Source organism: Symphalangus syndactylus, chromosome 15 (assembly GCF_028878055.3).
Source record: "Symphalangus syndactylus isolate Jambi chromosome 15, NHGRI_mSymSyn1-v2.1_pri, whole genome shotgun sequence".
NCBI lineage: Eukaryota > Metazoa > Chordata > Mammalia > Primates > Hylobatidae > Symphalangus > Symphalangus syndactylus.
The window spans coordinates 94307089-94328719 of record NC_072437.2 but is presented as its reverse complement, the minus strand read 5'-3'; the positions used below and the strand labels follow the sequence as shown (position 1 = coordinate 94328719).

Genomic DNA, 21631 nt, shown 5'->3' with positions numbered 1-21631 from the left:
ATATATTCATTTATTTTAGTTTATAGTTCTGTTAGTTTTGACACATACACAGAGAAACCATGAATGCAGTTAAGATACAGAACAACTGATAACCCCAAAAACTTCTCTCAAGTTACTGCTTTGTGATCTCTATTCTCCCTGAGCCACTAGCAAATACGACCTATTCTCCATCCTTATAGTTTTGTCTTTTCCAGAATGTCATATCAATATAGCCAAACAACATGCAGCCTTTCAAGTCTGGCTTCTTTCATTTTTAATATGGATAAACCTAGATTATATTATTATACTATATTATTGATATATCATTAATAAAAGTAGTTGGATATATCTATTATACCTAATAGTAATAGTGTACAATACATATTGCATTCAAGGTTCATCCATATTTTCACATGTACCAATAGTTTGTTCCTCTTTATTGCTGAGTAGTATTCCATTATATAGCTATACCATAGATTGTGTATTCCCCACTTGAAAGACAGGAGAAAATATTTTAAAATTCTAATTAATTTTTTCAGAGAGATAAGTGTCTATAAAACAAGTATAGGGTGCTACAGAAAGAGACAGGGAATAAATAGATGCTTATAGAAATAAAAAATATGACAATTAAAATGTAAAACTCAAAGAAGGCATTAAAGTCAAGGAAATCTCTCAGAAATTAGAATCCCCCCCAAAAAAAGAAACTAAGAGAGAAAAGATTAAATAATTAGAGGATCAACCTAGGAGCTCTAAATTCTAACAGATACACAGAAAAAAAAAAAGAAGAAGAATGGAGAAAACAAAAGGAGAAAATTACCAGGTAAACAAAACAAGAATACTTTCAACACTGAAAAACACAAGTCTCCCAATTAAAAGGGCCCACCAAAAGTCTAGAAAAAAAAAATTGCAATATGCAAAGCACAGCATCAAGTAATTCCAGTGTCCTAGGAACAAATGGAAAGCCCTAAATCCTCAAAAGACTTAAAATAAATCACGTATAAAAGGAATCACACTGGCAACGGATTTCTGAACAGTAAAAGCGAGTATTTGGTAACACCACAAGAAAAAATGATTTCCACCTAGAACTCTATATCTTGCTAAACTATCAAATCAAGGGTGAATACAGAATAAATACATTTTCGAACATGCAAAAATTCAAATATATGTATATTCCCCAAATCTCTAAAGAATATGCTTCTGCAAAATGACTATGTAAATGAAGAAGATAGGGGAGCTAGGACAGACGAACCAAAAGGAAATGGGTGGTGGCCAGGCCCAGAGATGAACCAGTTCAGATTGGAACAGAAAGACAGAAGGCGGTGGAAAGCAGATCCAGCGAGGAAAACGCAACCGATGGTCCTGATGTGCTTGGATGATTGCATTTAATAAGTGTTCCACGGGGTTTTGGAACTCTTCTCTAAGTGACAGGGAGGATGTTTCTTCCTTATTTGTCTCTCTAAGATAAAGAAATCTTCCAGAGGCAAGCCCTGCAGGCTTTTCCCCCCAGGGGAGGAGATGGGGCTCTGGTGACTGACATGGCACAATCAGGAGTTACTGAATCAAGTGGCAAAGGGGCGAACATCACAACAAAATCAGAGTTCAGCCAGCAATGAGAAAGAGGAAATGGCTACTGGGCAGCAATTAGCAATACCAGCCTCACGTGGCAGTTACTAACTCCAGTGGGGGGGAAAGTTTCATGACAAAAGAAACCAATCATCATGGTACACTAATAAGAATATCAACAAATTACAAATAATAATCATATATGGTTGACCCCTGAACAACGTGGGAGTTAGGAGCACCAACCCTGTGCTGTTGAAAATCCACAAGTAACTTTTGATTCCCCCAAAACTTAACTATTAATAGCCTGCTGCTGAGCAGAAGCCTGATGGATAACATAAACAGTTGATTACCATATATTTTGTATGTGCGTTATATATTGTGTTATTACAATAAAATAAAGCGAGAGGGAAAGAAAATGTTATTAAGAAAACCCCAAGGAAGAAAAAATATGTTTACTATCATTAAATGGAAGTGGATCATCACAAAGGTCTTCATCCTCGTCATCTTCACGTTGAGTAGGGTGAGGAGGAGGAGAAAGAGGAGGAGTTGGTCTTGCTGTCTCAGGAGTGGCGGAGGCAGAAGAAAATGCAAATAAGTTTAAGTAGACTCACACAGTTAAAGTAAATAGTTACTGCTAATTTACCCAAATTTTGGAAGTCTGAAGAAAGGGATATGTTTAGTAAGAAAACGCAGTAAGACATCTGAATTCTCCACTGCTGTAATGATAAATATCCAAAATTGATGAAATCAAAAGATAGAAACAGAGCATCTTCTTAGAATGGTGGACCTGTATATCAGAAGAATCAGTGAAGTTATTTGATATCTGTTGCCTCTGGGGAGTAGGAGTTGAAATGGGAGGGGTGGGCAGACAGAGGACTGCAATTTCTTATAATAAGCCTTTTATTACTATAATAGAAATTTAAAAATTTAAAACCACTGTTTTCTTATGATACAATTAAAGAAAACTATAGCAAAGTGTGAAGGTTCAGATAATTTTAATGAAGGATTAAAGCTACAAACCCATTAAAAAAATCTACCTTGTGATTTTCCAAGTTTAAATTGAAATTTTAAATTTAAGAAATCTAAGATGATCACTGTATTGGATGCCTAGGAACACAACAGATTGGATGTTCTTCCTGAAATAACAGGACATCTGAACTTGAAACTGAATCAGTGGGAGGAAAGACGCATATTTCTTGTGTGTTCAGAGACCAGCAGACCCCAGATTCACCAGGGGTTGAGCAGGCAGATGAGACCACATCCCCTCCTGCCCTGAGTTCAATGGATGAAGGATTTCAAAAAAAAACTGAGCTACTTTAAGTCGCAGCATCAGAAGAGAGTCACAGATTTAAAGATTGTCCAATTGCCTGTGGAAAGGCAACTCAGGATGTTTCTGAATTATCCAGCATGTTCTATCAAGTAGTGTGCTCCCTAGAAGACACAGCCCTCCTGTCATAAAGAGATACCAAAAAACAAACAAACAAAAATCTGCCTATTGTCAGGCCTCTCAGGATGCCTTCACAATGGCCACCATCCATACAAAGCAGAGGCAAAGGATGTGCTGGAATGTGGCACCCTACGCTTTGGATCATGGTTCTGTCATCCTGTGACTATGTGGTAACTCACTAATCTCATCCTGTGTCCTTATCAGCATTCGAATGGATCTAAAAATAGAGGCTTGTAACTTTGTTGGGAGGACTAGGAAAAATCTATATAACACACTTATTCCACAGGGGGGTTATTAAATAAATGGAGTATATATTATGTCACTGCATTAAAAAAATACATGTTCAGATTCATTGCTATGCACCTGGTTGATTGGGCCACAGAAAGGAGTAATGCCCAGAGATATAAGAACGAGTTCTGCTGCTGTTTGCTTTTATGTGTTCCTAACAGCATCTGGTGCAGAGTGCTCTGTGCCTGCAACTAAACTTTTGCAGCACCTGGGAAGATCCTCCATTGGTACCTCACCCTTCATCTGCCCACTCTCAACCCCAGCTTACAGCTGCTCCACATCCACCTACCTTCCGGTTTTGCCCTACTCCCCTCTCCAGGAACTTGCACAGCCCCTCCATACAAGAGAAATATTTAGTCTCTGTTCCAGAAACCAAATCCCTACATAGTAAGGGACTGGTGAAAGTGTCTGAGTCAGAACTGCATCTTTAAAAGAGCTAGCTACAATCAGATAAGAAAAGAATTGTTACAATGGGCCATCTGCCAGAACATGGAAATAGTTTCATCTTCAAAACTCAAACGGCAATACTATTCCTTTTCAACATTACATCCATGGAGCATATTCCTAGAGAGCAGATTCTGTGTTCAGCAGAGTCTCACAAGACACAGAAGTACTTTGGTGTAGACTATGTCCTAGGTTAACAATACCAGGTTAATTTTTGTGAGGAAGAAGCAGGTTTGCAAGACATTGGTACCATTACTAAAGAATAACAACAGACAAAAATGTGCCTGGTTCACATGTGCTAAAGTCAGTACGGAGTTCCCAAGTTCCTTGTGTCCAAGACCACGGCTGCACTTTCTCTGCCTGTGCCTCGCTTATAGCACTTACGCCTTTCTATCCTTACTGCCCACACTTATTTCTGTATATGCTTCCTCCTGACTCCTCTCCACCCTACTTTGTTCCCAGGACTTGGCTGCTCTAGAGGGCAGGGTCCTTGTCATTTAGCATCTGCAGATCCCTTTCTGTACCAGAACTTTCATATAACAGACACTCAACAGAACTTTGCCAAGTTCATAGATAAATTCATCATTTCTGATTTGGAGATGGGCAAGCACTGGGATCAAAGCCCTGTTTGTGAGTTCTTGCCCCTCTCTAGATGCTGGGCCAACACTACTTCCCCAAAGAACTCCCAAGCCCCTCTCTGGCCCGGAGAAACCTGTGTGGAGCCCTCGACCATAATGCTGGTGGCTGAGTACTCATCACTGTCCACAGGAGCTCTGCTGCCAAAACTAGGTCCACTCACTCACCCTATGTACATTAGGCATTGACTTGATGGCAGAAGTGGCCGGGGTTGTAGGAACAGAGACATGCTAAGACAAGAATCCTACTGCAGAAAGGGGTCTGTGAGCCCATGCTGATCTCCATGGCCTCATTGGCTGCACCATGGCAGGCACGAGGTGTTGGGGAAGTCCCTCTAGAGAGAAGCCCTGAAATCCTCCTTTGCTCTGCAGAACCTGCTCATCAAGAACTGGACAATTGCACTCCTCTGAATTCCTGTGCATTTTATTTATTCCCTTCCCATGATCCTGATCACCTTCTACCTTGTACAACTATTCGCTACAGGCTTGTCTGTTCTTCTGTACTAGGCTTCCAGCTCCTTCAGACGAGGATCCCAGCCCAGTTCACCTCCATATCCTTCATAACACCCAGCAAAGGGCCTCACCCACAGCAGGTTCTCAGTTTGTATTTGCTGAAAGAAACATGCTTGTTTAGTGGGCATCAGAAATTAAAACCCATCACATTCTAGCAAACTACTATTGATTTAAATTTTTCTGGCAAGCTAAACTAACATGCTAAGATATTATATTGGACAACTTTTGACGACACAGATAGTCTGGAAACTACAAAGTGTTGCTTTTCATTACACAAAAGATCCATGTTTTCTTCTTATTTTTGCCTGCTTTGTTGTCAAGGTAATAAATCCCATACTTCATATGTTACAAACATTCATTTAAAGACCAGAATTGTAAAAAGGTTTGTCTATTACATAAATAAGCATTTCATGAATACAACTACTCATTGGGAGTATTTTGAATATATAATACTATAGAGAATGCTGTAGGACAAGATTTTCAAACTCAAATCAATTTAATGAGTCACAGCCAGCATTTTTTTTTAAATGAGAATATATACAAACTATCAGTTTATTACATTTTCATGGGTAAGAATTGTTTTCTGAAATCTTTTTCAGTTAATACATGTATGTGCATGCATGCGTGCACACATAAATGTGCATGCCCATATATCCTTTCTGAGTTGCAGACAGAAAATGTCAAAGCCACATTGGGGAATTATTTGTCATTGTTTCGGGCTGACAGGAACCAAACCAACTTCCTACTTTTAGGTAATTCTGTGTGGTCAGTCCTGGCGGAGGCAGCAAACCTACACTCCATAAAAGTAGCAAAATGAGGGAGCTCCTCACCCGTTCCTTCCCCTGGGAAAGTGGGCCAGTGTTGGCTAAATGGGTGCTCTTACTTGGGCCTTTGAATCTGAAACACATGACATGAAGACTATGATGATGGTGAAGACTAGATGAGAGACAGAACCTGTGAGCAGCAGCTGCAACCAAGAGTGGCAGCAGAGCGAGCCATCCATGGCGGCTGTGCTGGGGCCGCAGGAGCACTCTGCCTAGTTTGTTCCCACTGCCCATGCCCAGCACTCCCTTGCTCTTGTCCATCACTCGGGTATCATCCACGGCCTTCCTTTTCTGCACAAAGTAACCAGAGAAGACTTCTCTTGCTCACAACCAAAAATGTCATGCTAAGGAGTCTGGCCCCTATTCTGTAGGAAATGGGAAAACACTGCATATTTTTAAACAAGAAGAATGACATCTGGTGAGACAGTATTAGATACGTTGAATTGGAGACCAGAAACAGTTGGGGCAGAATAAATAGCTGGCCCTGACCAGGACTTGAATTAGGACACAAAGTGTTCAAGAGGAATCCCACTAACATGCCTGAACTGCATTTAAAAGGGGAAGAAGCGTATAGGAGAGGGAATTCAAGACTATAAGCTGAAAAGATCCAGTGAGCCTAGCACAGAGTGCAGCTAAGGGCATGGAATCCCTGGACTTGAATCCAGACTTACCAGCTGGATGCACTTGAGCTGGTTACTTGATCTATCTGTGCCTCAGTTCTGCCATCTGTAAAATGGGAACAATGATAGTACTTTACTCACAGAGTTGCTTCATGAAAACTAAATCAGTTAATTTATGCAAAAGGCTTAGAAGTGTTAGGCACACAGTAAGCAGCATGTAACTGTTTCTTAAATTAAAACATTAAAAAAAAAAGTCCCGTCCATTCCAATCTCTACAGCAAAGCTGTTGCTTCGGGTCTAACTTGGGGCGTGAACTCCTAGTGTGTTGCTCTTCTTGAACTATTTTAACTGTACTTTTAGTTGTTTATAGTTCTATAGGGAAAGGCTTTCACAATAGTGTTGGTGCACAATTGGAGTCTAATCTTTGAATATCTTACATTCCTATTTGTGAACTTATCCACTGCTAAAGTTCAATGGTGCTCTATTACCTAGCATCACTGGGGAACTAAGTGCACCAGATAAACTGATTTTCTAGCAACTGAAGCACATTTAAGGGCCAATGCACTTTAAAGTTTGAATTACCTTAAGAGGGAGCTTGTAAAATGTACTGTAGAATTCTCTGGTTTCTGAAAGAGTGCATCAAAAGTAATCTAATATTTTTGTGGTGACTTAAGGTGATCATTTTGAACACTGGTCACTGAACTCAGCATGACAATCTAACAGAGGGATTAACTGCTATGATTTAAAGATCTGTTTGCTCCTAAACTATTCGCTCAAATATGACTGTATGAAAGCCCTTGCATCTCACTTTTTACTTTAATTTTCCCTGCATCTGTCCCTGCTATTAATGATTACATCCTGCAACTATCACTATTTCTGCTTCAGAATAGAACTTTTCCTATTTTCGTATCATCTGAAACCATTTGTAATAAATAATCAAATTCTGTATAAATCAAAAAGCATGTAGTATATAGTATATATGGGTATATAGTGTATCAATTGTGGTGTAAGCAGGAAACACCAGCCAAGAGCAGAAAACGTATACTGTACATTTTGGGAAATCCACTTAGCCTACCTTCTAAAAACTGTTCCCAGATGTTTACTATTAAGACAGCTGAGGCTGCCAAAAGAACGCGGTCATTTTGCTGAGTGATGAGTGACAGCTAAAGTGAAGGAGGGTAGGCTCTCCCTAAGCCCCAGACGTATGTATAATACAGCCCACTCAATATCTTCACTGCATTCATTTCCTATAACTGCTGTAACAAATTACAACTTACCTGCTCAAGACAACACAAATTTATTATCTTGCAGTTCTGGAAGTCAGAAGTTCAAGATGGGTCTTAAAAAACAAAAGTCATGGCACTGGCAGGGCCGCATTCTTTCTGGACACTCCAGGAAGAATCCATTTCCGTGCCTCTTCCAACAAGAAGCCGGAGAAATGTATCTCACAAAATGTGAGATACAGAGGCCACCTGAATGCCTAGCTGTAGCCCCTTCCTTCAACTTCAAAGCACATCATTCCAGCTTCTGTTTTGATCATAACATCTCCTCCCCTGACTCTGACACTCCTGCCTCCCTCTTACAAGGACCCTTGTGATTTCATTGGACCTACTCAGATAATCCAGGATAATCTCTCCAACTCAATATCCTTACCTTAATCACATGTGCAAAGTCCCTTTTGCCACATGAGGGAACATATTCACAGGTTCCAGGGACTGGGATATGGACCTTTTTGGGGAGCCACTATTCTGCCTGCCACATCTGCATAGATGTTGAACAGATCTCAAGCTTAACTTGCACAAAGCTAAACTGCTGATATTTCTGCTCACTCCCACCACCTCTGTCCAAACCTGCTCTATCCATATCTGCCTGCATTTCAGTTGATGGCAAGCTCATCCTTCCATTTGCTCACAGCAAATAGCCTGGAGTAACCCCTAACTCCTCCTTTTCTCTCGCATTCCACATGCAACCTGTCATCAAGTTCTGTCAGGTATCTTTTTAAAAACAGATCCAGCATCTGACTACTTCTCCCAACCTCCATAGCCACCACCATCAAAGCCACCAACGTTCCTCAGTGAGATCCCTGGAACAATGTCCCAGATCCCATCCTGTGGTTTATTATTAACTCTATAGCCAGAAGGATCTTTGTAAAACTGGAAATTAGATCATATCACTCCTCTCTTCAAGACCCTCCAGTGGCTCTTCAGCTCACTGAGAATAAAAGCCAAAGTTCTTATGAGAAGCATCCCAGCAAAAAGGGCAAGAAAGAGCAGTTTTCTAGGAACTGAATGCTGCTCAGTGTGGCCTGAATAATGACTGTGAAAGGGAATGAGAGATAAGCATGTGCATATGGGCAAGGGCTGGCACCCTCTCTACATTAAATACCCTGATCCTATCCTAAGGACTGTAGAAAGCTGCTGACAAGTGTTCAGCGGAACTGGGGAACAACCATCTCTGCACTTTGGGAACAGAGCTCTGGCTGCATCCTGAGGACAGGTTAGAGTGGGCCAGGTAGAAGGAAGGAGAAGTCAATCCTAAGCCAAAAGAACAAAGCTGGAGGCATCATGCTACCTGACTTCAAACTATACTACAAGGCTATGGTAACCAAAACAGCATGGTACTGGTACCAAAACAGAGATACAGACCAATGGAACAGAACAGAGCCCTCAGAAATAATGCCGCATAGCCCTCAGAAATAATGCCGCATATCTACAACTATCTGATCTTTGACAAACCTCACAAAAACAAGCAATGGGGAAAGGATTCCCTATTTAATAAATGGTGCTGGGAAAACTGGCTAGCCATATGTAGAAAGCTGAAACTGGATCCCTTCCTTACATCTTATACAAAAATTAATTCAAGATGGATTAAAGACTTACATGTTAGACCTAAAACCATAAAAACCCTAGAAGAAAATGTAGGCAATACCATTCAGGACATAGGCATGAGCAAGGACTTCCTGTCTAAAACACCAAAAGCAATGGCAACAAAAGCCAAAATTGACAAATGGGATCTAATTAAACTAAAGAGCTTTTGCACAGCAAAAGAAATCACCATCAGAGTGAACAGGCAACCTACAGAATAGGAGAAAATTTTTGCAACCTACTCATCTGACAAAGGGCTAATATCCAGAATCTACAATGAACTCAAACAAATTTACAAGAAAAAAACAAACAACCCCATCAAAAAGTGGGCGAAGGATATGAACAGATGCTTCTCAAAAGAAGACATTTATGCAGCCAAAAAACACATGAAAAAATGCTCATCATCACTGGCCATCAGGGAAATGCAAATCAAAACCACAATGAGATACCATCTCACACCAGTTAGAATGGCGATCATTAAAAAGTCAGGAAACAACAGGTGCTGGAGAGGATGTGGAGAAATAGGAACACTTTTACATTGTTGGGATTGTAAACTAGTTCAACCATTGTGGAAGTCGGTGTGGCAATTCCTCAAGGATCTAGAACTAGAAATAACATTTGACCCAGCCATCACATTACTGGGTATATACCCAAAGGACTATAAATCATGCTGCTATAAAGACACATGCACACGTATGTTTATTGCGGCACTATTCACAATAGCAAAGACTTGGAACCAACCCAAATGTCCAACAACGATAGACTGGATTAAGAAAATGTGGCACATATACACCATGGAATACTATGTAGCCATAAAAAATGATGAGTTCATGTCCTTTGCAGGGACATGGATGAAGCTGGAAACCATCATTCTCAGCAAACCATCGCAAGGACAAAAAACCAAACACCGCATGTTCTCACTCATAGGTGGGAATTGAACAATAACACATGGACACAGGAAGGGGAACATCACACACCTGGGCCTGTTGTGGGGTGGGGGGAGGGGGGAGGGATAGCATTAGGAGATATACCTAATGCTAAATGACGAGTTAATGGGTGCAGCACACCAACATGGCACATGTATACATATGTAACAAACCTGCACATTGTGCACATACACCCTAAAACTTAAAGTATAATAATAATAAAATAAAAATAAAAATAAATCATGAGGTCAGGAGATCAAGACCACGGTGAAACCCCGTCTCTACTAAAAATACAAAAAAAATTAGCCGGGCGTGGTGGCGGGCGCCTGTAGTCCCAGCTACTCAGAGAGGCTGAGGCAGGAGAATGGCGTGAACCCGGGAGGCGGAGCTTGCAGTGAGCCGAGATTGCACCACTGCACTCCAGCCTGGGCGACAGAGCGCAACTCCGTCTCAAAAAAAAAATAAAATAATAAAATAAAATAAAATAAAATAAAATAAAATAAAATAAAAAAAGAAACAAACTATAGAACATACATAAATGAAAATGAGAAGAAATGAAACTAAAATATTTCACTACAAAGAAAATCAACCAAGCAAAAAAGAAGATAGTAACATATGGTACAAAAATAGATGCATAAACCAATGGAATGGAATAGAGAACCCAGAAATAAAGCCACACATGTACAGCCATCTCATCTTCAACAAAGTCAACAAAGATAATGGGGAAAGGAGTCTCCATTCAATAAATGGTGCTGGGATAGCTGGCTAGCCATACGCAAAAGAATGAAACTGGACCCCTACCTTTCTCTAGATAAAAAAATTAACTCAAGATGGATTAAAGATTTAAACATAAGACTTCAAACTATAAGAATCCTAAAAGAAAATCTAGGACACACCCTTCCCTCAAGAGGGACCTAATTAAACTAAAGAGCTTCTGCACAGCAATAGAAACTATCAATAGAGTAAACAGACAATGCACAGGAGAATAACAGAATAACAGGTATTGGCAAAGATGTAAATAAATTGAAACAGCTGTGCATTGTTGGTAGGATTATAAAATGGTACAGCTGCTAGAGAAAACAGTATGGCAATTCCTCAAAAAATAAAATAAAATTAGAATCACCAGCAATCCCACTTCCAGGTATACACAAAAAGAATTGAAGTCAGAGTTTCAAAGAGATATTGGTATACTTGTGTTTACAGCAGCATTAGTCACAATAGCTAAAATGTGAAATCAACCCAAATATCCCCCATGGATAAATGGATAAACAAATGTGATATATACATACAATGAAATATTATTCAGCCTTTAATAAGAAGAAAATTCTGACACATCCTGCAACATGGAACCTTGAGGACATGATGCTAAGAGAAAAAAATCAATGAAAAAACAAATACTGGTGGTGACAACAAATACTGTATGATTCCACTTACATAAGGTACCTAGAGTCATCAAATTCACTGAAAGTAAAATGGTCATTGCCAGGGGCTGTGGGGAGAGATGGAAAGTTGTTTAACGGAGACAGTTTCAGTCTTGCAAGATGAAAGAGTTCTGGAGATGGATGGTGGTGACGGTTGAATGTAGTTAATGCCACTAAACTGTACACTTAAAAATGGGTAAGACAGAAAATTTTATGTTATGTATATTTTACCACAATAAAAATAAAATTTTAAATATGAGCAACTAGGACTGGATTATCCAAGGGCCCAGGGGAGCATGCGAGGGATGGCCAAACTGAGTCTTAGAAATGGTCAGGCATAACCCAAGCTGTTGGAAGTGGCCGTGAACCACTGAAAATACAATTATTAAGGAAACAGTCAATAGTACCTTCCTGGAAGTATGCAAGTGTGGAATATGTTCACAGTATGCAATGCTGTAAATCTCCCTGCTTCTAGTCCATGTGCAGCCATCAAAACCATCTCTCCTTACCCCCCACCAGCTGGAAAAGGCTGCTCAGACTAGGCAAGTCCTAGTTCCCTACTTCACTTCCTCCTCCCTCCGGCAGTCCTTGTATCTGCTGTCTTTTGGCTCTGAAACCAAACAGTAACATCAACTTGCCACCATGGAAAAAACATCTGTTGAAATAGCAATGTCTTTCTTTCTTCTATTTTCCCTTTCTCCATCTACCTCCCCCAAGCAGGCTCCATGATTCCCTGGGGAGCTTTGTGACTGCAGAGGAGGAGGTGCTGGTAAGACACTTCCCTTCCTGGTTTTGGTTTCCAAATGCTTCAGCCCATGGAGGGGAAAAAAAGTTTCAGGCAAGAAGAGGTGTCACAGTGGGAACTATAGAGAAGAGAAGGGAGATTGAGAGAGTCCCCCAAAGTAAATTTCCCAGGCCCACAAAGGAGCAGACTGTAGTTCCTAGAGGTAGGCAGGCTCTGTGCTGGCTGTTCTCAAAGCCAGCTGAGCCTAGAAAGGGAGGAGCAGCTTCAGCCAAGCCTAGGCTGGGCTCCAGGATTGCACAAGTTCCCAGGTACAGAGACAGAATCACACTGGCTGATCCTAGGAAACTTTTGACATCTCAGAGGTAACTGCTGTGGACCTGAGACACAGGATCACAGGGATGTCCCTACTGCCTGGTGCTGCCTCCAACCCAGGACCTTTAAACAAAGGGGAAGGAGGGAAAAAGGATAAAAAGTAGCCAGGTTTAAAGCTCCTGCCGGCCCAGAGCAGGAAAAAAGGCTCACAGTCTAAATTAAATTAAATTTTAAAGAAATTGAAGAAACATCTGGGCGCGGTGGCTTACGCCTGTAATCCCAGCACTTTGGGAGGCCGAGGCAGGCAGATCACAAGGTCAGGAGATTGAGACTATCCTGACTAACACAGTGAAACCCCGTCTCTACTAAAAATACAAAAAATTAGCCGGGCGTGGTGGTGGGCACCTGTAGCCCCAGCCACTCAGGAGGCTGAGGAAGGAGAATGGCGTGAACTCAGGAGGCGGAGCTTGCAGTGAGCCAAGAATGCACCACTGCACTCCAGCCTGGGTGGCACAGTTAGACTCCGTCTCAAAAAAAAAAAAAAAAAAAAATTGAAGAGACAAACCTGAGTTTCATAACTGGTACATTACCTCAATGGAAAGAAAATAAAGAAAACAGCTGGACAGGGAAGACAAGTCTAACCTACACACATGTGACCCTGTGATGTTTATTCACATTCTATCCCACATGATCAAGAGCAGCAGGGACCCTAACTGCATACCTTAACATAGCAGCAGTCTTAAATGAGCAAAAATTCTTAAAAGTCTGGCCCTCAAGCATGCACTGGGTCCCCTGCCTCATGCTGTTCCTCTGCCCAGCAGCAGCAGCTTGTAAATATGCAAATGTGATCATGACAGTTCTCTGCTAAGTGGTTCCCTCTTGCTCTTGTGTCCGGAATTTATTCCTTCTGGTGGGTTCTTGGTCTCGCTGACTTCTGGAATGAAGCCACAGACCCTCGCGGTGAGTGGTACAGCTCATAAAGGTAGTGCTGACCCAAAGAGTGAGCAGCAGCAAGATTTGAAGAGCGAAAGAACAAACCTTCCACAGCATGGAAGGGGACCCGAGTGGGTTGCCGCTGTTGGCTGGGGTGGCCAGCTTTTATTCCCTTATTTGTCCCCACCCATGTCCTACTGATTGGTCTGTTTTATAGAGTGTTGATTGGTCCATTTTACAGAGTGCTGATTGGTGCGTTTACAATCCTTTAGCTAGACACAGAGCACTGACTGGTGCATTTTTACAGACTGCTGATTGGTGCATTTACAATCCTTTAGCTAGACACAGAGTGCTGATTGGTATATTTACAATCCTTTAGCTAGACACTGAGCACTGATTGGTGTGTTTTTACAGAGTGCTGACTGGTGCATTTACAATCCTTTAGCTAGACACAGACTGTTGATTGGTGCATTTTTACAGAGTGCTGATTGGTGCATTTACAATCCTTTAGCTAGACACAGACTGCTGATTGGTGTGTTTTTACAGAGTGCGGATTGGTGCATTTACAATCCTTTAGCTAGACAGAAAAGTTCTCGTGGCCCCACTACACCCAGGAAGTCCAGCTGCCTTCACCTCTCACTCTTAGAGCAAAATCCACACTCCTGAGCAACTGTAAAGTCCTTCACTCTCCAACCAGGACGGAACTTGCCAATACCACCCCCCATCCTCTCACATAGACCCTGTCCCTAATCGCATAGAAAAGAGTCACTCCATAAACATATCAGCTCCTTCCAAAGTCCCAGGCCTCCAACATCTCCCTGGCCTGTAATTCCCCACACCTCCAACGCATCTTGTGCCTGGCACAGAGCAATTTGTAGATACATATTGAATGAGTGACTCACTCAGTGAAGCCCCAATCCACAAGACATCCTCCTGCCAGTTCACAACACCTCCCAGGCAGCCGAAGATTCCATTACCTCCTTCCATATAAGCCCTGGTTAGGAAAGTAGGGTAGGGGGCAGAGGGGCCAGGCACACAGGCCAAATCTGACCCTCACAGGTGTTTTATTTGCCCCTCACAATGTCATGATTTGAATTCATTATCAACATGCACAAATCAGGCAATTCTGGAAAAAAAAAAAAAAAACAGCCCAAAGCCTGACTTGTTAGAGAATGAGACAACCTGGCATACATGGCCCTGCAATGCCATGCAGCAGCTGGCTCTCTTTAAGATTCGCATGTGCTTCACTGTTCACCCCATCCTCACCCCTCATACTGTCTCCCCAGCAGAAGGAGTGAGGTAGCTTCCATCCACCCTCATCCTCCCATCCAGCCTCCTGTGGGCCCTGTGGGCACCTGTAGAGAGGACTGCTGGAGCAGAAGACCCAACCCTCATCAAACTGTGACCCAGATTCATAGACTCCTCCATCCCATCCCCAACAAGTCAAATCTAAGCCTCTTCACCCCTGCGACCTCCTCCTTCTTAGAGATTGCTGAGGGATATTTTTCTGGGCTTGGGAAGCTGGCAAGGGACTTTGTTAATGAGGCCAATTTTGTATTCAGTGTCTTAGCTGTATGTCTGAACTATATATGCTCCCCTAAAATTTCCTCATACATGTATCCCTTATCTAAAAAGGTGTCACTATCTTGGCCTCATTTTCATAAGCTCCTTTCACTGGTTGGGTCTTGGGCAAGATGAGAATTCATCTGCAAATGCCCAAAACACTAAGCAACCATTTTCCTGAGTCTGCCTGGACTCTGTGGCTCTTTCACATACCAATAGATTCTCAGCTCCCAGCACTCCACTAGCTTCACAAATTTTATAAAGCATGCCCAACAGAGCATCTTAAGTTATCAGGAATCAATCTAAATCTCCCTCAGCAGACAGGTCTAAACCAATGAAACTGTTGACAAGAAAGCATTTGCATCTCTTGATTAGAAGCTAGTCCAAAACCAATTGACTCAAAGTGCAGCCAAGCTGGTTTACAAACAATTGCTTTTGATTACAAGGAAAGCTAAATGAGCAACATCTTCCTGCTGGAAAGAGGCTTGTTCTCATATTAAACTAATATTTTAGACATGAGTTTACATCACTTCAAGCTACATTAAATTCAGGGGGGAAATAAAGTTCTATTTCCCCCCTGAATTATTCAAAGCCTTCTCTAATTTTTAGTATACATAAATATACTCTCCTTTAATAAAAATGCTTCCTCTGAAGAATGCCTCAGGTCTTTGTCTACTCCAAAGGCAACTCTTTGAATATTTGATAATTAATGGACTTTTAACATTTTCGTGTTAAAAGGGATAATTACATTTTCTGAAATAACTGTCTGTATTCAGTGAACACTTTGTACATTCAGTTTACTAAAAGCTTTGTTAGTGGCTCTATACATTTAGATTTCATTGTTTTTCCTGATCGGTTTGCTCACAAATCCATTTCTCTAATTTTCTGTTTTCTCAAAAATGAATTAATAACTTCTCTAGTAGAACAGTAGGGATAGAAATTGAAAGGTAAAGTAATTCCTAAAAGATTATCACTAATTAGTATGACACGTTTGCTTTACAACACATCTGTACAAAATGAATTCCCCAGGAACAAACAGATTCTCAGAAGCACAAAGACATGATGACATAGCCAGGTAGGTGCATGTATCATTCCCACTTTGCAACTAGAAAAGTTAAAGAATAGCTGAGCCCAAGTCTTGGACATCATGAAATTCTCCATTATTCTTGCTGCGGTATCCTCACACCCCTAATTTAGCATAATCCATATACATCCTCGCTTTTGTCCCTCCAGTCCCAGAAACAGAAGTTCCCTACACATGGATTCTTATGCTATTTCTTCCCGTCTCTATCCTAATTGCTAATTATTTCACCTTCTCAACATTGCCTGTAAAATGAGATCACTTTTTCATTTTAAACAATTCTGCTACCTGGGTCCCTCCTCCAGACATTCTGACTTCATTGTTCCAAGGTATGGCCTGGGGTTTAGGATTCTATTGCACAGCCAAGGTAGAGAGTAATGCAGGATCTATTCCCCTAGCCCAGAAGTCACAAACTCACAGCTTGCGTGCCAAAATGGCCCAGTGATATGTGCTTTTTGTTTTTTGGTAAAAAACACAAAAATTGTACCATTTTAACCATTCTTAAGTGTACAGTTGTGCAGCATTAAAGACATTCACATTGTTCTGCAATGGGATGTGTGCTTTTTATGGAAGCACATGTTATTTTAAACGTGTTTAGAATTTGGCACATTTCACATAAAAATCCAGATGTGTGGACTCTGGCAACAAAAAGCTAATATGGTCTCCCAGCAGCAGTCAGCTGGGACAGGATGGTGGTGGCCCCCTTCAGGCAGGGCATGTGTCTCAGGGATGGCCTCCACCCCAAAGTTGCTTCTAGCCTGGTTCCCACACAGTCTTTACCTTCGTCTATTAATAGGGCCGAGCTTCCTCAAGCCTAAAAGTGTCCTGTCTTTTCATCTCATGTCTCTTTCTAGCTGCCCACTCCCCCTCTCCCTCCTTTCCCTCATCTCTCATTTACTCCTCAAAACCCTGATATCCAGCTTTCTCCCCCTCTACCAGGCTGAAACAGCCCTCGCAAAGACCAATGACCTCATGCCGCCACTGCACAATGCGACTCGATCTCTCTGTGCTGCACTGGATGTGCTGCATCCTTCTGGAGCCTCTGTCCACACCCTCTGTGTGTCTCCACTCTTCTCCATCCTTTCACCCAGGGTTGCCTCTTGCCACAGGGAGGGAAGATTTCCTGCACGCTCAAGGCTCACTACCACCCGTAGGCTGACAAGTCCAGATCCAGTGGACGAGTCCAGAGCTCCAGGAGAGTCCGAGGGGTCCAGCTTTGAGTTCCCAGCTCTGTCACTTAAAACTGTGATTTGGGGTCAATTATTCAGCCTAAGCCCCAACATCTTCATCTACAAACTGGGGATAATAATTCCCACTCCAAAACACCATGGGAGTATATAACAATGTACACAGAGCTCTAGACTAGAGCATGGCTGTCCAGCCAACTTTCTGTGAGGATGAAAATGTCCCACATCTGTGGTGTCCAATACAGAAGCCACCAGGTATATGCAGCTACTGAACACTTGCAATGTGGCAAGTGTGACTGAAGAATTAAATTCTTAATTTAATTATTTTAATTGTAATGTAAATAGTTACATGGGACCAGTGGCTCCCTAGTGGACAGCGCAGCTCTGGAGCGATGAACACTGAACACACATCAGCAGACACAGCTATTAATATTGTCACTACTCACAAAGGGAATAGTAATACCAAGCTGTTCCAGCTCAAGCCTCCGTCTAAGACTTGGATGATGCAGGAACAGATCTCAGCCAAACTTGATGCCTGGTCCTGTTAGAGGATTCTATGATTGGGACAGTAGCCCAAAATTCATCAGGGGACACAGTGAACATTAAGGAGTTGTTTCGTCTTAGTTCTTTGCATCTGGTGAGAAAGCAGGCATGCAGCCACAGTCTCCAGGACACTGGAGGTAGCATCTTTAATACAACCAAGTGGGAGTCCCAGCTGCTGGGTTTCCCTCTGGGCTCTGAAGCCAGGAAGCCAGTACCCACCTAGTGTATGCATCAGGGACTCTGCTCTATACAGCAGGCAAGTTCTTACATCCTGTGTCTGTTAACACCTCTCCATGAATCACCATCACCCTCAAGACCAACTCTCATCCAGATGTGTACTGGACACCTCCATATGGATCCCCACAGGCCCCAACAGCTCCCAACTAAGCCTGCCATCTATGCCCACTCCCAAGGCCCATTCTCCTTCCTGCCCCCATCCTCCCAACCACCCAAGCCTGGGCCATCCTAGACGCTGCTTTAGACCCAAATAACTTCTCACACCCTTAAAGGAAACTTTGGAAGCCATCATCTCCTATGTTCTGTTTCTATAAATGAAGAAACCAAGTAAGGTCAAGAGAGGTCCACTCATCAGAGTTCGAGAGAAAGAGATTGAGATTTATTTTAAAGAATTAGCTCACACAATTATGGAAGCTGGCAAGTCCAAAAGCTGCAGGGTGGGCCATCAGGCTGGAAACCAGGGAAGAGCTAATGCTGCAGCTGGAGTCCAAAGGCTGTCTGTAGGCAGACTTCCCTCTTGCTCAGGAGAGGGCTATCCAGGCCTAAAACTGATTGGATGAGGCCCACCCCCACATCATGGAGGATCAATCTGCTTTACTCAAAATCCTTCAATTTAAAAGTTAATCTCATCCAAAAATACCCTCACAGAAATATCCAGAATAATCTTTGACCACGTATCTGGGCACCGTGGCCCCGGCAAGTTGACACATAAAATTAACCATCACAGAGGTGACGTGACTTAAACAACGGCACTGAATTAAAACCAGGGAAAAACCAAAGATACAGCTTTAAAAAAAAAAAAAAAGAATATCATTTCTTCCATTGCTAAAATATTTTAATATATAAGGAACAAATTTTGATAAAATGCATTTATAACTGGAATGACAATAGACAATGCTACTTATTAACATCCCCAGTTATTATAACAATATACCAAATTATCATTTATTGAGTTTTTAAAGACCAAACTCTGTGCTAACTGCTTTCAGTACAGTATCCCATTTAGTCATCACAATGAACCTATGACATTGTGGTGGATTTTTGCAACTACTTTGTGTTCTGCTTTCAAAGAAATAAGACTTTGTGTAGCATGCATATACAGCCAGATTCAAAGATGTGTCTGAATTGGGATAATCTTTTTCTGTCTTAATGTTAAAACCGTAACATTAAGATCCGGTATCTGCGAATGTCCATATATATTTCTGGACACTAACATATAGTTCTCTCAGGTTGCTGGCAACAATACCAACTCCAAAAGGTTGACACATGAATCAGCTCTTTGGAATCTTCTAATCTGGGGCATTCCTCAGCCATTCCAAAATAAACAAAAGCCACACATTTGCTAATCTGGGTTTATTCTGTTATTTCAGACAACACAGGCACTACCAAAGTCCACAATCCCTTATCCATTATCCTGAATGCCAAAAGATCTAAAAGCTGTGAGGTTGTTTTTATAACTCATTTGACAGGAAAACATAACCCAAACGTATGAAGCTATTTAGAGTCTTTTTGAGAAATCCCATTTAACGTGAATGCCCATGTTTCACTTCAGAAATAACGTATTTGATACAGGGCGCTGCCCTGGCCCTTCCTTAGGAATGTCATGTTATATACAACACAGGCACAATCTGAAAACCTGAAGTGCAAATTCATGCACATATTTGGCCCAGATGGTTTTACAGAAAGTACTGAGGATCTCCTTTATCCTCATTTGACAAATCAGGTCATAGGGGTTCAAAAAGAGCCCAAATACAGCTCCATCAGATGTCAGTGCCAGAACGGGGCTTCCAAACAACTCTATCGTAGGCACACTGATCTTCACGCAATGACAGAGTGCGCTGCAAGCTGTGATGCAGCACTGGAAGCCGTTAATTCTGTCTTAAGGACCAGGAGTTAGAAGCACTGAGAAGGTGAATGATTTCCTCAAACACATCTGGTCTCATCAAAACCAGATGCAGAAGTCTCATAAAGACCCCTTTTATGGATACTAGGAAGCAACCAAAATTTCCCCCAGAAGGAAGAAAGGGAAGGAGGGGTAGAGGGAGAGAGGAACAAATTTAGAGTCTCATTTTTCCCAAGAGATTCTCAACTGCATGAGATTTCCAAAACCAATGATAATTTAGCACCCTTCCCCTAATTCTTCACATCTTCCCCTCCCTTCCTGCCTGAGCAGAATGAAGACACGGTGCAGAATTCAGCAAAGTTCACATGAGTGCTCAGCTATCGTCCTTAAGTGCATCAAGTAGCAGAAACTGGCAAGGAGGACTCCCTTTGTCCCAGGGAGCGAGGAGAAGGGAAAGTGGAATTTGTTGTCAAGTCCACTGAACATGGAGCTGGAAACAGGTAAAGAAACAAAGTGGGTGAGAAGCCACATAAGCAGAGAGTGGAGAGACAGAGAATCTAGAGCAAAGCAAGAGAGCACGCAAACAACTGCGAGTGCCCGTGCTAATCTGCACCTGCAGTCAGCCCTTCCTGCCGTAAGCTGTGATTAAAGGTCAAGGTGCCTGGCAGCAGTGATAAAGCAGCCTGTTAGTGTTAGTAGTTGTTAAACTGATTGAGACAGAATGCTCTAGAGCCCTGGCTCTCAAACTTGAGCAGATGTTAAAACACAGATTGCTGGCTCCATCCCCAGAGTTTCTGGTTCCAAGGGCCTGGGGTGGGACCCAAGAATCTGCATTTCTAACACATTTTTAGATGGTGCTGCTGCTCCAGAAAAATGCTAGTCAACAGAAATACAAGCCATCCATGAAATTTTAGATTTTCTAGTAGCCACAATAAAAAAATTCAAGTCAAACAAGTGAGATTAATTTTAATAATACATTTGATTGACCCCAATGTTATTTCAACCTACTATCAATATAAAATTATTAATGAGGTATTTTACATCATATACTTTTTCAGATTAAGGCTCCAGAATCCAGTGTGCATCTTACATTTACAGCACATCTCAATTTGGATGAGCCACACTGGAAGTGCACAACAGCCACACATGGCTTCTGGCCACTGTCCTGGACAGAAGTTACAGAAGATGGTCACTGTAAGTGAATGACAATGCATGTAGCAGGCAGATTAGCCTGATGGTCATGCAAGTGATGGCATATGAGAGAAGTCGGGCCACTCTGGAGTGATAGAGAGGTGGACCTGCCAGGGACCTCTGTGTGAGGAATCACCCACTGCATAGGTGCCTTCTTCACACCCACCTGAAGGAGATGACAGCCACCCTGCCTTGGCTTTACAGGTAAAAAAACCTGCTAGCTTTAGCTCACTCCCCTTGAATTTTTCTTAAGATTATGGTTTTATGGTAAGATATCCATAACATTAAATTTGCCATTTTAATCATTTTAAAATGTATTCACTAGTTCAGTGGCAGTAAGTACATTGTTCTGCAACCATCACCAGCATCCATCTCCAGAACTCTTTTCACCTTGCAAAACTAAAACTCTATACCTATTAAAGAATTCCCCCATGTTGCTATCCCCAATCTCTGGCAACCACCCTTCTACTTT

General features: G+C 41.9%; 1 protein-coding gene across 7 annotated transcripts in view; it reads right to left on the bottom strand.

The window, feature by feature from the left end:
- MTUS2 (microtubule associated scaffold protein 2) overlaps positions 1 to 21631 on the bottom strand; it is a 729967-nt gene that overhangs the window by 510669 nt on the left and 197667 nt on the right. The window contains exon 3 of one of the 7 annotated variants that reach the window (XM_055244648.2): positions 6365 to 6419. The exons of the other annotated variants lie outside the window; for them this stretch is intronic. The gene's annotated coding sequence lies outside the window, so the exon portion shown is untranslated. The remainder of the gene's footprint in view (positions 1 to 6364; positions 6420 to 21631) is intronic. 7 annotated transcript variants of the gene reach the window in all.